The sequence below is a fragment of the Gymnoscopelus braueri genome, assembly GCF_963280865.1.
Source record: "Gymnoscopelus braueri genome assembly, chromosome: 18".
Taxonomy (NCBI): Eukaryota; Metazoa; Chordata; class Actinopteri; order Myctophiformes; family Myctophidae; genus Gymnoscopelus; species Gymnoscopelus braueri.
The window spans coordinates 1,965,172-1,978,867 of NC_137618.1; the positions used below are offsets into that span (position 1 = coordinate 1,965,172).

At 42.6% G+C, this 13,696-nt stretch overlaps 1 protein-coding gene across 1 annotated transcript in view; it reads right to left on the reverse strand.

Moving 5' to 3' along the window:
* LOC308105813 (uncharacterized protein) overlaps positions 1-13,696 on the reverse strand; it is a gene marked incomplete at its 3' end in the record, with an annotated part of 81,520 nt that overhangs the window by 60,708 nt on the left and 7,116 nt on the right. The gene's annotated exons all lie outside the window — the stretch shown is intronic.

A 13,696-nucleotide genomic window follows, 5' to 3' on the forward strand; every position in this document is an offset into this window, starting at 1 on the left:
CTCTCTCTGCTTTTTGGCTCCTCGCCCAGCTTTCATGGTTCCCTGTCCTCCACTAGAAGTTCCTCTTTTCTAGCTGTTTCTTTTACTGCTAACCTATTTCGTCATTCTCACACACACTGTCGTGGCCCTGTCTTTTCTCACATCTTCATTTTAACCCCTTGCATTCCAGCTTGAAACAGAAAAAGATTTTAAGTACCCTCCTCAGTACTCAGTTCATCAAATTAACATAGTTTAGGCATAAGGCATCCATACAATGAATATATGAAACAATATTGATTTATTGATTGATTGAAATTTGTATTAGGCAAAAGAATGTAAAACAACACATTTATAATACTTTTGTCTAAAAGGTCCGACCAAAAAAGTCCTTGCGGACTTGTTTCCGTTGGGGTCCTTGAATTAATTTCATAGACATGTATAGTAGCAACCAAACAGTTAAAAAAATCAACATAAAAATACAGAGACAAAATACCACTATGTACAAAAAAAGCATGAAAAATAAAAAATATATACAAAAAAAGGGGAGGGGGGGTCGTGTGTCTACCGGGAAACTGGTACTACCTCCTCTTATGGCCTCCAGAAAGATGAGTTCTTAGGGCTGTTTTAAATGAGCCCAGTGAACTGCATTTTTTGAGGGATGGGGTTAGACTATTCCATACCTAGGTGGCCGTGCTGTAGAAGGAGAATTTGCCCGTGTTTGTTTTATGGGTGGTACCAGATGGTGGAGGATGGCTCTGATCTCCCTCAACTGATTCTCTTATGGACTGTCCGGTGATGATGGAGGGGTAGGTGAATTCCCCCTTCCTGGAGTGGAAGGCACGTAGACCAGGGAATGATGCAACCTGGTGATGATGCGGCCTGGTGATTGTGGTCGTTGCGACATCAACCTTATCAGCTGCTGCTGTTGGGGCGTCGCCTCTGGACCCTGTTCTAACTCCACCTCCCTGTGCTCCTCACTCCCCCGCTGCAACTCCTCTATGTCACTCTCCTCATCACTTCTTAACACTATCACAGCATCTCTGTTCCTAGCGTCTGATTCCATCCTGTCTTCATCATCGCTGATTTCTATCACTACCCTCTGATGCTCTCTCTCTCTCTCTCATTGTTTCTCCTAATTCCTCCATATTCCTCTCCACATTTTCTCTTTCTGCATTAAGAGTGGTGATTGCTCTGGGCCCTGCTCTGTTACAAGGCATAGCGCCATCTGAAGGCCCCTGAGCCGCTGAGCTGGGCCCTCCTTGACTGTTATGGGGCATAGCGCCATCTGAAGGCCCCTGAGGTGTCGGTACCACATAAGCTACTTGTTTGGCCGTGGATCTCCATTCATACAAACAACTGTTACTAGAACTGATCTGCTATACAGTAACAATAGGCCCACCCATAACTCTGAGAGTGTACTACAAATGGAACCAAATGGACCCGTACACTCTCACAGTTACAGACCTGTAAGGGTCCATTTGGAACCCCCTCAAAGGACCCCAGAGGGTCCCTGGACCTCTACAATAACATGTATCCCAATACTGTCTGTATGATTTAATAAGTGTTTATCAAACATTTTAATAAAGGTCCAAATTATATGGATTTATAAAATATATGAATATATAAATTAAAGAGGGAATTCTTAACCCATTCAATCCAGGAACTCATCTGTGTCATTTTAGATTTGAGCTATAACCATTATTTTATATATTTTTATGAGCTTTGTAGAAATCTAAAAATGACACAGATGCTTTCCCGGCCTTTTTTTTTTTTTGTCTTTAAATCTTTATCCCACGATTTTGTAACCCTATTTTTTACACCCAGTGCCAATTATCTATGTAATCCTGGGCGCTACACTCCCTCTGCCAACCTAGGGAGGCCAGGGCCGAGCTCATGCCTCCTTCAATGCATGAGAGCCAACTGACCTTCTTGTCACCTGACAGGGAGGAGTTTCCCTGGTTGGACGTAGCTTCTTGTCACCTGACAGGGAGGAGTTTCCTTGGTTGGACGTAGCTTCTTGTCACCTGACAGGGGAGAGTTTCCCTGGTTGGACGTAGCGCGTGGAAGGAACACGTTATTCCAACCAGTTCCTTTCTTTCCCGGTCTTAATGGGTTAAAGTACTAACATTAATTGTGGGTGTGTTTCACGTACAGTGGGTGTTAGTGTGTGAACAAAGCTAAATGACACCCACACCCACAAAGAACATTATTACATAACACAGTGTTTACCCATTAAGACAGAAAGACATGTCTTACTCCCTCAGGAGCGTCATGGAGGCGTGGCCTGTCTGCAGCTGGCTGTGAAGCACTTTGAGATAGAAGATGATGTCATCGTCATTGGAGGGTATGTTTTACTCTGACCGTCCATTTATAAACATAACACCCAGCTTTGATGTGTGGTGTGTATGAAATGACCACATTTCATACGTGGGTATCCATAAAGATGATGATAACGTAAATCAGAAGCTTAACCCATTCAGACCGGAAAATAATCTGTGTCATTTTTTGATTTCTTTGGCTATTAAAAAATAGCAGATATACAAGCTCATAGCGCGGCACCAAGTGTTATGAGCTTGTAGATCTGCTATTTATTTTTAAATCATGAAATATATATATCTTTGAATATATATATATATGTTTTTAAAGCAAACATTTGTAACTCAAATCTTTGCTTCTGGGGGATTCTACAAATGTCTTCTAAATCCTAACATTTTTTTGTGAAAAAAAACGTATGTTTCTACTGTATATCAGCGGTTTTCAAACCTTTTCATGTCAAGGACCCCCAAAATGATATGTATTTGGCCGCGGACCCCCATCTCAAAATATGTTGTTCCAGGGACCCCCTAGAAGCAAAAGAGTTTGAAAATGTTCCCTTAAAAAAATATACATAAATTTAAAGATTTTCACTATTTTTCAAAAATAGCAGATCTACAAGCTCATAGCGCGGCACTCGGTGCCGCGCTATGAGCTTGTAGATCTGCTATTTTTGAATAGCCAAAGAATAAAATAATGGTTAAAGTGGTTACACAGATGCGTTCCCAGGTTAATGTGTTTGGGTTAAGCTTCTCTCTGATGATGTGATTAAAGGTGGACATACACTACGAGATAATCTTAATATTAATGATTTTTAAATCGGGTATCATCACACACTACAAGATAATCTTTCAAGATTCTCTTATCAGATTATCTTAACATGCACACACTACACGATTAAAAACATCGGGGGCATCTCACATTACAAGATTCTATCCAGATTCTCGGGCTTGCCCGAACAGCAATAATAAATAGAAAAATGTATTTAAAAAATATATAAATTATGAATTATTAATAATTATAATTATATAAGATATTATATCAGTAGCCTATATTATTTTGATATTAAATAAAGTTACACATTACAATCCGTACATTTTCATATGTCAATTCAGTGTTTTTCTCCGACAGCCAGCTGCGCTCCAGCGCAGCGCGCGCGCACACACACACACACACACACACACACACGCACACGCACACACACGCGCACACATACACAGACACACACACACACACACACACACACACACACACAGTGCACCGCATCAGAGCAGATCTACAAGCTCACAACGCGTCTCATTCGCGGTAGGCTACTTGTGGTCTTGTATATCGCATTAGCTGTAGAATACAACTCTCGTAGACGTATTTATGATTCTGACGTTTTCAATCTACGAGAGTTGTAGGGTTCACCCCCCATGGACACAGAGACTTTCAGCACTATACCCCGTAGACACTCCAAACATGTACAAATTAAAAATAAAGGTGCTTATTCCCACGCCCCAAATGTTAACTCTCGCTACGGGGTAGTAGTTTAATGTAATAATCCATATCTTTCAATAAAGAAGTGTTTTAATGCCGTCTATGGCCGAATGCCATTTTTTCACCCTCGCTTAATTCCTGTTTACATTGAGTGTAATTCCGTGTTTCACCAGATGGGCGCGTCACTACCGCCCATTGGGAACTTCCGACAGAATCAGCCACAGACGGCATTAAACACTTCTTTATTGAAAGATATGGATTATTACATTAAACTACTACCCCGTAGCGATAGTTAACATTTGCTGCGTGGGGGTAAGCACCTTTATTTTCAATTTGTACATGTTTGGAGTGTCTACGGGGCATAGTGCAGAAAGTCCCTGTGTCCATGGGGGTGAACCCTACAACTCTCGTAGATTGAAAACGTCAGAATCATAAATACGTCTGCGAGAGTTGTATTCTACAGCTAATATCGCATAATGTTAACCACTCGAAACCATTGTGCGACGAAGAACAAAATAATCCTGGCTGGCACAGAGACTTCCCTTGCAACATTTATCAGAATCAGAATCAGATGACTTTATTGCCATGACATGTAGACATGTCAGGAATTTGGTTTGATGCAGTGGAGCGCAGTTTACAACAGGACTGGTGCAAGACAGGACAAGACAGTGCAAACCACATCATAGTGCAACAACAAGTAATAAATACAAATAAATATGAGAAGTGCCAAAAAGTGCCAAAAAGATCAAGTGTTCAGTTAGGACAGTCTCTGAGGTCAGGTAAGGACAGGGGGGGGGGGGGGGGGGGACCAGCAGCATTCAGTAGCCGGATGGCCGTGGGGAAAAAGCTGTGTGAGTGTCGTGCCTTCACAGTCTTTGGTGACCGCAACCTCCTGCCTGAGGGGAGCGGGGCAAAGAGACCATGTCCTGGGTGTGTGGGGTCAGCCATGATCTTCCTGGCCCTCCCCAAAGCCCTACTTTTAAACAGGGCCTCCAGGGGGGGCAAAGGGCAGCCAATCACCCTCTCCGCCGAGCGTATCACCCGCTGCAGCTTGGCCTTGTCCTTGGCCGCTGCAGCGGGGAACCAGATGATGATGGCGAAGGTGACAATGGACTCGATGATGGCTGTATAAAAGTTCACCAGCATGGACCTTGGGAAGTGGAGTTTCCTGAGCTGCCTCAGGAAAAACAGTCTTTTCTGGGCTTTTTTAGTGAGGGCGTCGATGTTGGGCCCCCACTTCAGGTCCCGAGAGACTGTCACCCCAAGGAAGCGGCATGACTCCACTGTGGCGACTGGAGTGCCTCCCAGTATGATTGGAGACGGAGGGGGCGGGTTCCTCCTGAAGTCCACGATCAGCTCCACCGTCTTAAGAGCATTTAGCTCCAAGTTATTCCGGCTGCACCAGGAGACCACCAAGTCGATCTCACTCCTGTAAGCAGATTCATCCCCCCTGGAGATGAGTCCTACCAGGGTGGTATCGTCCGCGAACTTAAGGAGCTTGACCGACTGGTGGCTGGAGGTGCAGCAGTTGGTGTAGAGGGAAAACAGAAGGGGAGACAGGACACAGCCCTGCGGGGAACCGGTGCTAATAGTCATCAGCTCGGAGATGGACTTCCCGAGCTTCACCCGCTGAGTCCTGTTGGACAGGAAGTCCGTGATCCACCTGCAGGTGTTGTCAGGCACCTGCAGCGCAGAGAGCCCACATTCCAGTATGGATGGCAAGATGGTGTTGAACGCCGAACTGAAGTCCACAAACAGGATTCTGGCGTAGGTCCCATCAGTGTCCAGATGTTTCAGGACGTAGTGTAGAGCCATGTTGACCGCGTCTTCCACGGACCTGTTGGTTCTATACGCAAACTGCAGGGGGTCTAGGAGAGGGTCTGTGATGGACTTCAGGTGGGCAAGGACGAGGCGTTCAAAGACCTTCATAACTACAGAGGTCAGGGCAACGGGTCTGTAGTCATTAAGGCCTGTGATCCTCGGCTTTTTGGGGACAGGGATGATGGTGGAGGTCTTGAAGCAGGCTGGTACCTGACAGCGCTCCAGGGAGGAGTTGAAGATGTTACTGAACACAGGGGACAGCTGGTCAGCACAGAACTTCAAGATGGAGGGTGAGACAGCGTCCGGTCCGGCCGCCTTCCGGGGGTTCTGTCTCTTGAACAGGCGGTTCACCTCTCTCTCTGAGACAGAGAGGTATGGGCGGGCAGAGGAGGTTGGGGAGAGGGGGGGAGGGGGGGCAGGAGCAGAGGGGGCAGACTGTTGTTCGAATCTGCAGTAAAACTTGTTCAGCTCATTAGCCAGTAGAGTGTTATCCATGACCTGAGGGGGTTTTGGTTTATAGTTGGTTATTTGTTTTAGACCCTTCCAGACAGAGGCAGCGTTACCATCTGAGAATTGTTGTTGCAGTTTCTCAGAGTAGCGATGTTTTGCCTTCTTAACAGCTGCCTCAAACTTGTACCTGGCGTCTCTAAACCTGTTCTTGTCTCCCCTCCGCCACGCATCCTCCTTCTCCAACCTCAGCCTTCTGAGCTGGGCTGTGAACCAGGGTTTGTCATTATTGTAACTGACCCTGGTCCGAGTCGGAACACACGCTTCCTCACAGTAGCTGACGAATGACGACACAGTGTCAGTGTACACATCCAAGTCATTGCCAACATTTAGCAAAATTCATGGATTTAAGAACTATGAAGGTGCACCAACATGAAAGTTTTTTTTCTAAAGCATTAGATGGCGGGCCAGAACATAATGAAAGGCTAATTTAAGAAATGGATAGTTAACAAATGTACTGGAACTCCAACAGTCAAGACAGAACGCCTTATATTTGGCACACATTTGTGATACTCTCACAGAGAATGAATCAAAATGTAAGCTATTAGGTGGCATAATAAACCGTAAACGAGCGGTCCCCCCCCCCCCCCCCCCCACCTCCAAGACTGACCATGTAGCAAAGCCTACCGTCCTCATCATAATCATTCAATAATTTGAATGATTTTACTTGTATTCTCATTATACCCCGCAATGCCAGACGTAGGCTACAACGTCACATTATCAAGCATGATTCATCAGGATCGCTTTGCAAATCCACAAGCTCACACTGCAGCGCAGATTGAATATATTCGGGGCGCAACACCGTTGTCATAAAGTAACAAAGTACATGTAGGCCTACTCAAGTACTGCACTTAAGTACAATTTTTAGGTATTTTTACTTTACTGGAGTATTGCCAATTTTCAGTGCTATTGTATTACTTCTACACCCCAACGGCAAATATTGTACTTTTACTCCACTACAATCATTTGAAAACTTTAGTTACTAGTTACTTTGCTATTATCAATTATTATATCATAAAACCACTTTAGCCCTATTTTATAGGCCTACATAGGCTATTTGAAAATAGCCGATCTACAAGCTCACAATGCATCGCATGCAACACATTGTGAGCTTGTAGATCTGCTATTTTCAAATATTAGTACTTTTACTTTTGGTACTTTAAGTACATTTTGATACTAATACTTTTGTGCTTTTACTCAATTTTGAATTCCGGACTTGTATTTGTAACCGAGTATTGATACTTTGCATCGCATGCAACACATTGTGAGCTTGTAGATCTGCTATTTTCAAATATTAGTACTTTTACTTTTGGTACTTTAAGTACATTTTGATACTAATACTTTTGTGCTTTTACTAAATTTTGAATTCCGGACTTGTATTTGTAACCGAGTATTGATACTTTTACTTAGGTAAAACATCTGAGTACTTTTCCCACCATGCACATCCATGTTGTACGTCGAAGCATAAATTGGTCGTTACTGGATGGATTGCAGCTGTGAGAGAGACAGACTGCTTGAGATCGCTAAACATTAATCTGCTAGTTAACAAGAGAAATGACACTATCCAAAAGTATAATGCAGGGGTCTTCAACAGGGGGTCCGGGACCCCTAGGGGGTCCTCAGAGTTACTACAGGGGGTCCGCCAAATCTTTGTGTGTTATCTTTTTTTTTTTTTTCCTTAACCACTTGAACCCTGGCATCCCTTTTCTGAGGAGAACTTTAGCCAAAAATAGCAGATCTACAAGCTCACAACGCCCTGCGAGGCGTTGTGTAGATCGGCTATTTTTGGCAAAGAGATATATAGGTGTAGAGGGGGAAAAAGAGCAGACCAAGTAAACAAAAAAAGTTTAATCTGAAACACAATTTTATACAATATAGAGGGGGTCCCTGCTTCTGAAAACGGGTCCTTGGCCTGAAAACGTTGAAGACTCCTGGTATAAACAGTATAAAAGATATGTGTAAAAGATATGTGACAGTGCTGAAAACAGGGCATTTAAAGATGAATTTGGACACATTGGACAGCAGCAGTGCGTTCGGAAATTGCGCACCAGAGCGCACTCGCCTATTAGTTTGTATTGGCCAGTGTGCTCATGAGTTTCTTATACCTGGTGTCATCAATGCAAACTGCAAAGCCGTTGTGTTTCATCGGCTACACACGTTTTGGCTGTTTGCAAGCCAAGGAATATAATTTTAGACGGCAAGATGAAGCATGCATGGTACCAGGCAAGTTATAAAGTTTAATAAGCATCTTTCAGGTGGGGATATATTCTCTATGGACATTATAGGACTGTCAGTCCATATTTTAAAATGAAAATCATTATCAAAATAATGTATTTTAATATAAAACATGGATCCACCGCAGCTGCACACATGATTGTCCATCCTACATAAACAACGTGTGTGTGTGTGTGTGTGTGTGTGTGTGTGTGTGTGTGTGTGGCATTGCGGGTTTCTCTCGGTCCGACCCGCGCCAGGTGTTCCATACAGTAGCGATACAGATAAATATCAAACATTTTTTTAAATGATTTTGATGAAGTCAAAAAAGGGGGGAGGGGGGGTTCACCCGAGGGGAGGGGTTTTCACTCGAAATATCAAACTATTTTGAACGTGATCGGAGTGGCCCCGATCGTCTTGTGAGCAACTCGGGAGGGTTCAGATTGGATCTTTGAACCCTCACACTAGACGATGTTTATGCCCGAGTTTCGCCCCCGATCTAGGCTGGGGTAGACACGCCCCCCCGATACTCGTGAGGGTTGTTTTTTAGCCCGATTATCTCGTAGTGTATGTCCACCTTTAAGGTCTCTTCTGTGTATAAACAGAGGGACACGCTGTTCAGAGAAGACTTCAGTCTGAGCCTGAGGCGGGTGAAGGAGAGGTTCTGTGAGCTGCAGACACAGAGTGAAGACAACTGTCTGCTTCTGTCTTACCAGTGTAAAGATGAAGGTAAAGCTCTCTGTTAGACTTCTGAATGTTCTATTGACATTTTTATGGACCACACTCGGATATTCAATATGTCAGGAGGATATTGTCACGTTTCCTCAGAACTTCAACATAGTGGTGGTACTGGTCAGCTCCCAGTGACCAACCGTAGAAGACTGTGCTTGTACTGGTCAGCTCCCAGTGACCAATCGTAGAAACAACCTAAACAATAAGTCGGGAGCCGGTCCCATTTCTAAATGTCCCTCTTTTTTGTTTTGCATTTAAAAAAAAAAAAATCACCGACAAAACTATTATTTAAAACATTTTCTAAAATCCAAAATAACCAAATGTTACATGCAATTTAATCATATATAATTGCTGATAATATGCAGTATAATTGCATTTACGGAATTATGCTCAGGTATAAGACACATTTTGGGGGACATTTAACCCCTCAGTATGCCCATATATGGCAATGCTGATAATGTCGTGCAAGGTGCAAAGTAAGTGTTTTTTTGTGTATGTGGGTGGCTGTTGGACAAGTCACACATATACACACATACACACACACACACACACATACACACACATACACACACACACACATACACACACACTGACTTCTTACATTTTCTAAGAATCACCAAGGCGTCTGACTTCTGAGAATCACGCCTTCGTGCACACACCTACGTGCACACACATACACACACTGATGTCTGGAGAGCTTCCTTTAGACCGCACTACTGTATAAGGGACTCTCACAAGAGCATCAGTAGAGAGGCTGGGGAGACAGAGGCTGAGGGAGACTTGGGAGGTTTTGGACACGGACGGCTGTTGGGGGTCCTTTGGGCCCCTTGGGCTCTTAGGTTTTTGGGGCTTCTTCTCTTGCACCTTGCTCAGATGTTAAACAGTCATGGCTCCACATGGAGGAAGGTAAAACATTACTTAAATTAGGAAGGTAAAATATTACTTAAACAATTAATTAAATCAAAAAGGGTAAATTTCTCTATTTTGAGATTAAACCTATTTAGTGCTACTTTAAGGACATTTTTGGAATTACCAAATTTAGACTAGCCTGTATTTCAGGCTGAATGAGATCTAAATGGAACCTCCTCTTTTTAATCTAAATTCTAAATTAGTTTAGGACAAGCCTAAATTAAGGCATTTGTAATCTGACCAGACAGACATGAAACATTACTAGATTTCATTTCTATTGGTATTTTGTATTTGTATTTTGTATTGTTAAAATACACATCTGTAATCCCACAACTGAGCAAATAAAGGGAAGCTTTTAATCTTCCAAAAAGCCTCATTTTCTGAGTTAGTGTTATAAAGATAAATAGACTAGGGGTTTCTTTTGAAGGACACCACCACGCCCTCGGTTAGTATGAGAATTGAACTCTGTTCTTGTTCAAAGGGTCCCTGAGAGCCAGGGACCTCCTATCTGGGATTAGGCCGCTCCAGCCGCTCCAGCTGGACGGTCTTACAATTTATATGCCCCTCTGTTTACAGTCTGTGTTGGTTGGTTAATGTTGTTACTGTGTTCAGTCAGTTACCTAGTGTTGTCTTTATATTCCCTGTTTAATTAATAAACCCCCCTGCATCTGAATCGTTCCGTCTCCGCTTCACTGTCTGCGCTTGGCTCCTACACCTCTCTGCCTCGCACCGTGACCGTTTGACTAACACTGTAGTGATACTAGTATAGCTTATCAGTGTCCCAAATGCTGTCTAACAGCCCCGGTCAATTAGCTATAGTAACAATGAAAGCAGTCTGGTTAGTCTGGACTAATGTTTCCATGAGGAAGACAATACTCTGATCTTTGTACATGCCAGGCAGGCCACAGAGGAGGGTAGCAAAGCCATTGTGATCAAAGCCAATGACACTGACATTGTTGTCATAGGACTAAGCATGTTTCCCTCACTTCAGGACCTCGGTCTCCAGCAGCTGTGGGTTGCATGTGGGCGTGGTCAGAGCCTAAAGGTGGATTGGTGTACAATGACCTGTACCGCTGTATTGGACCAGTAAAGACCAAAGAAAGACATACTGTTCTTTTATGCCTTCACTGATTGCGATACTGTATCCGCCTAAAGGCAAAACAAGACTCCTTGGAAAACATGGGACATTTGCTCAGAGGCATCTCTTATCTTCACCAAACTAAGCAAAGTAATCGCAATTATTGTTGCATCATCGTCACAATCGTTTCACACATTTTCAAGTATAAAAAAAGAGCAGAAAGAGCAGAAATAGCAGATCAGATTTTTTTTATTATTACAAAGCCTTAAAAGGCTTCATATGTTCCAACGTTCACTGGCTAAAAAACACAATTAAATCATTAATCGTGATTATTTGAGTGACAATTAATCGTCATCTTACATTAGTAATGGTGACAGCCCTGTAGAGCAGTTTGTTCAGGCTAAGACCCTTTAGCTGAGAGAGAGATGAAGCCCCCCCCCCCCCCCCCCCACTACATATTGTATACGATCGTGTTGTTTTTTGTGAACGCATCTGTGTTATTTTTAGATTTGAGCTAAAAAGCATTATTTTACACTTTGGGCTATTCAAAAATAGCAGATCTGCAAGCTCGTAGCGCGGCACCGAGTGCCGCGCTACGAGCTTGTAGATCTGCTATTTTTGAAAAATCGTGAAAATGTGTACAAATCTTTGAATATGTATATTTCTAAAGCGGACATTTTTTAACTAAAATCTTTGCTTCTGGGGGGTCCCTGGAACAAAATATTTTGGGGGTCCGCGGCCAAATAGATATCATTTTGGGGGTCCTTGACATGAAAAAGATTGAGCATCACTGATATAGAAAACATAGGTTTGTCATTATACTGTTGGGATTTAGGAGACATGTAGAATGGGCTTCAGGTCTTAATGGGTTAAAGGGATAGTTCACCTCATGGAGACTTGAATTCATGGATATTGTTTTAGTTTTTGTCTCATTCCTAAGACAATCATTTGATGACCGGCAGCGGTTCCGGTAGGAGACACAAAGAGTCTCCTTTGTGTCTCCTATCGGAACCGCTAGCCTACCGGTCCGCTTGGTCATCAAATGATCCAGTGGTCCCCCCCCCCCCCCCCCCCCACTCCGTCTCCCTCAAAAGATTCTACTGAGGAGTCGAGGAGAGACTTTATGGGCTTTGATGTTTTAATATACATTCACACAATCATTTATATACTGTTTCATAATACAATTCAATGTAAAGGGCTGTGCACCAGACGCTCACACACAGACACATAGAACACTTAAATAGGATGTATGAGCGGACGTCTACGGAGCTTGATATGAACAAATACATAAAGTTAGTTATAGTGCTGCTGAACGGCCCTTAACTCTTTAACTGCCAGAGTAAAACTGTAATAGTGTCACCCCAGTGCCAGAGAAAACTGGTGTTTTTACCTACCTTTGAAAAATCATGGAATATTGTCTGTGAACGCTGTCTGTACGTTGATCCCCTCATTACACACACAGGGGTCTCATAGAATTTGGAGGGGAAAAAATTGTGGTAATGATGGTAATCCGTTCCATAGTTACGGCAAGTTGAAAATAGCATGTTTTGAAAAAAATACCTAGTTAAACACAGGAGCCGAGATACAGAATATTTCCCAAATACTTTAACCAGGAAGTGAATGGAGCAGCAAATCTTTGGATCCTGTTATCTCCTGGTTCTGTGTGAAAAACGTTATTTTCTTTTCAAACGCGTCCATGGCAGTAAAAAAGTTAAGGTATTGAATTAAATGTTACTAATTCTCCAGGTACCAGAGAGACCCTCTCTATAGTGTTACATTGTTATGTTAAGGGACAGAGAGCCACAACACAAGTATTAACACACATGACAATAACGTTGAAGCTTAACTTTTTATTAGATTTTTTCTTTATTATTATTAGCCAGTGCAAGCATACAAATAATGACGTTTGTTCCCCCCCCCCCCCCCCCCCAAAAAAAATAATACAGCAGAGATGAATAAAAATGCACACAAGTAAGTACTACTACTTTTACTACTATAGTCATGAGTCTGGAACTATGCCTCCTGAATGTTATATAGAGTCTGGAACTACATCTCCTGAATGTTATATAGAGTCTAGAACTACACCTCCTGAATGTTATATAGAGTCTGGAACTACACCTCCTGAATGTTATATAGAGTCTGGAACTACACCTCCTGAATGTTATATAGAGTCTGGAACTACACCTCCTGAATGTTATATAGAGTCTGGAACTACACCTCCTGAATGTTATATAGAGTCTGGAACTACACCTCCTGAATGTTATATAGAGTCTGGAACTACACCTCCTGAATGTTATATAGAGTCTGGAACTACACCTCCTGAATGTTATATAGAGTCTGGAACTACACCTCCTGAATGTTATATAGAGTCTGGAACTACACCTCCCGAAAGCCGAGAAAGGAAGCCGTCATCTGTTCTTCATTTCTGTTCACGAAAATATATCTGAAAATTTCAAATATATTTTCGTGAACAGAAATGAAGAACAGATGACGTCTTCCTTTCTCGGCTTTCGGGAGGTGTAGTTCCAGACTCTATATAACATTAAAATATTATATTATATTTGGACATTTTAAACATATTTACATAATGAAATATTAACAGTTTTTAAATGGTATAACAAACTCTTTTTTTTTTAAATACTCAGTGTTAAAGGTAGAGTAAGT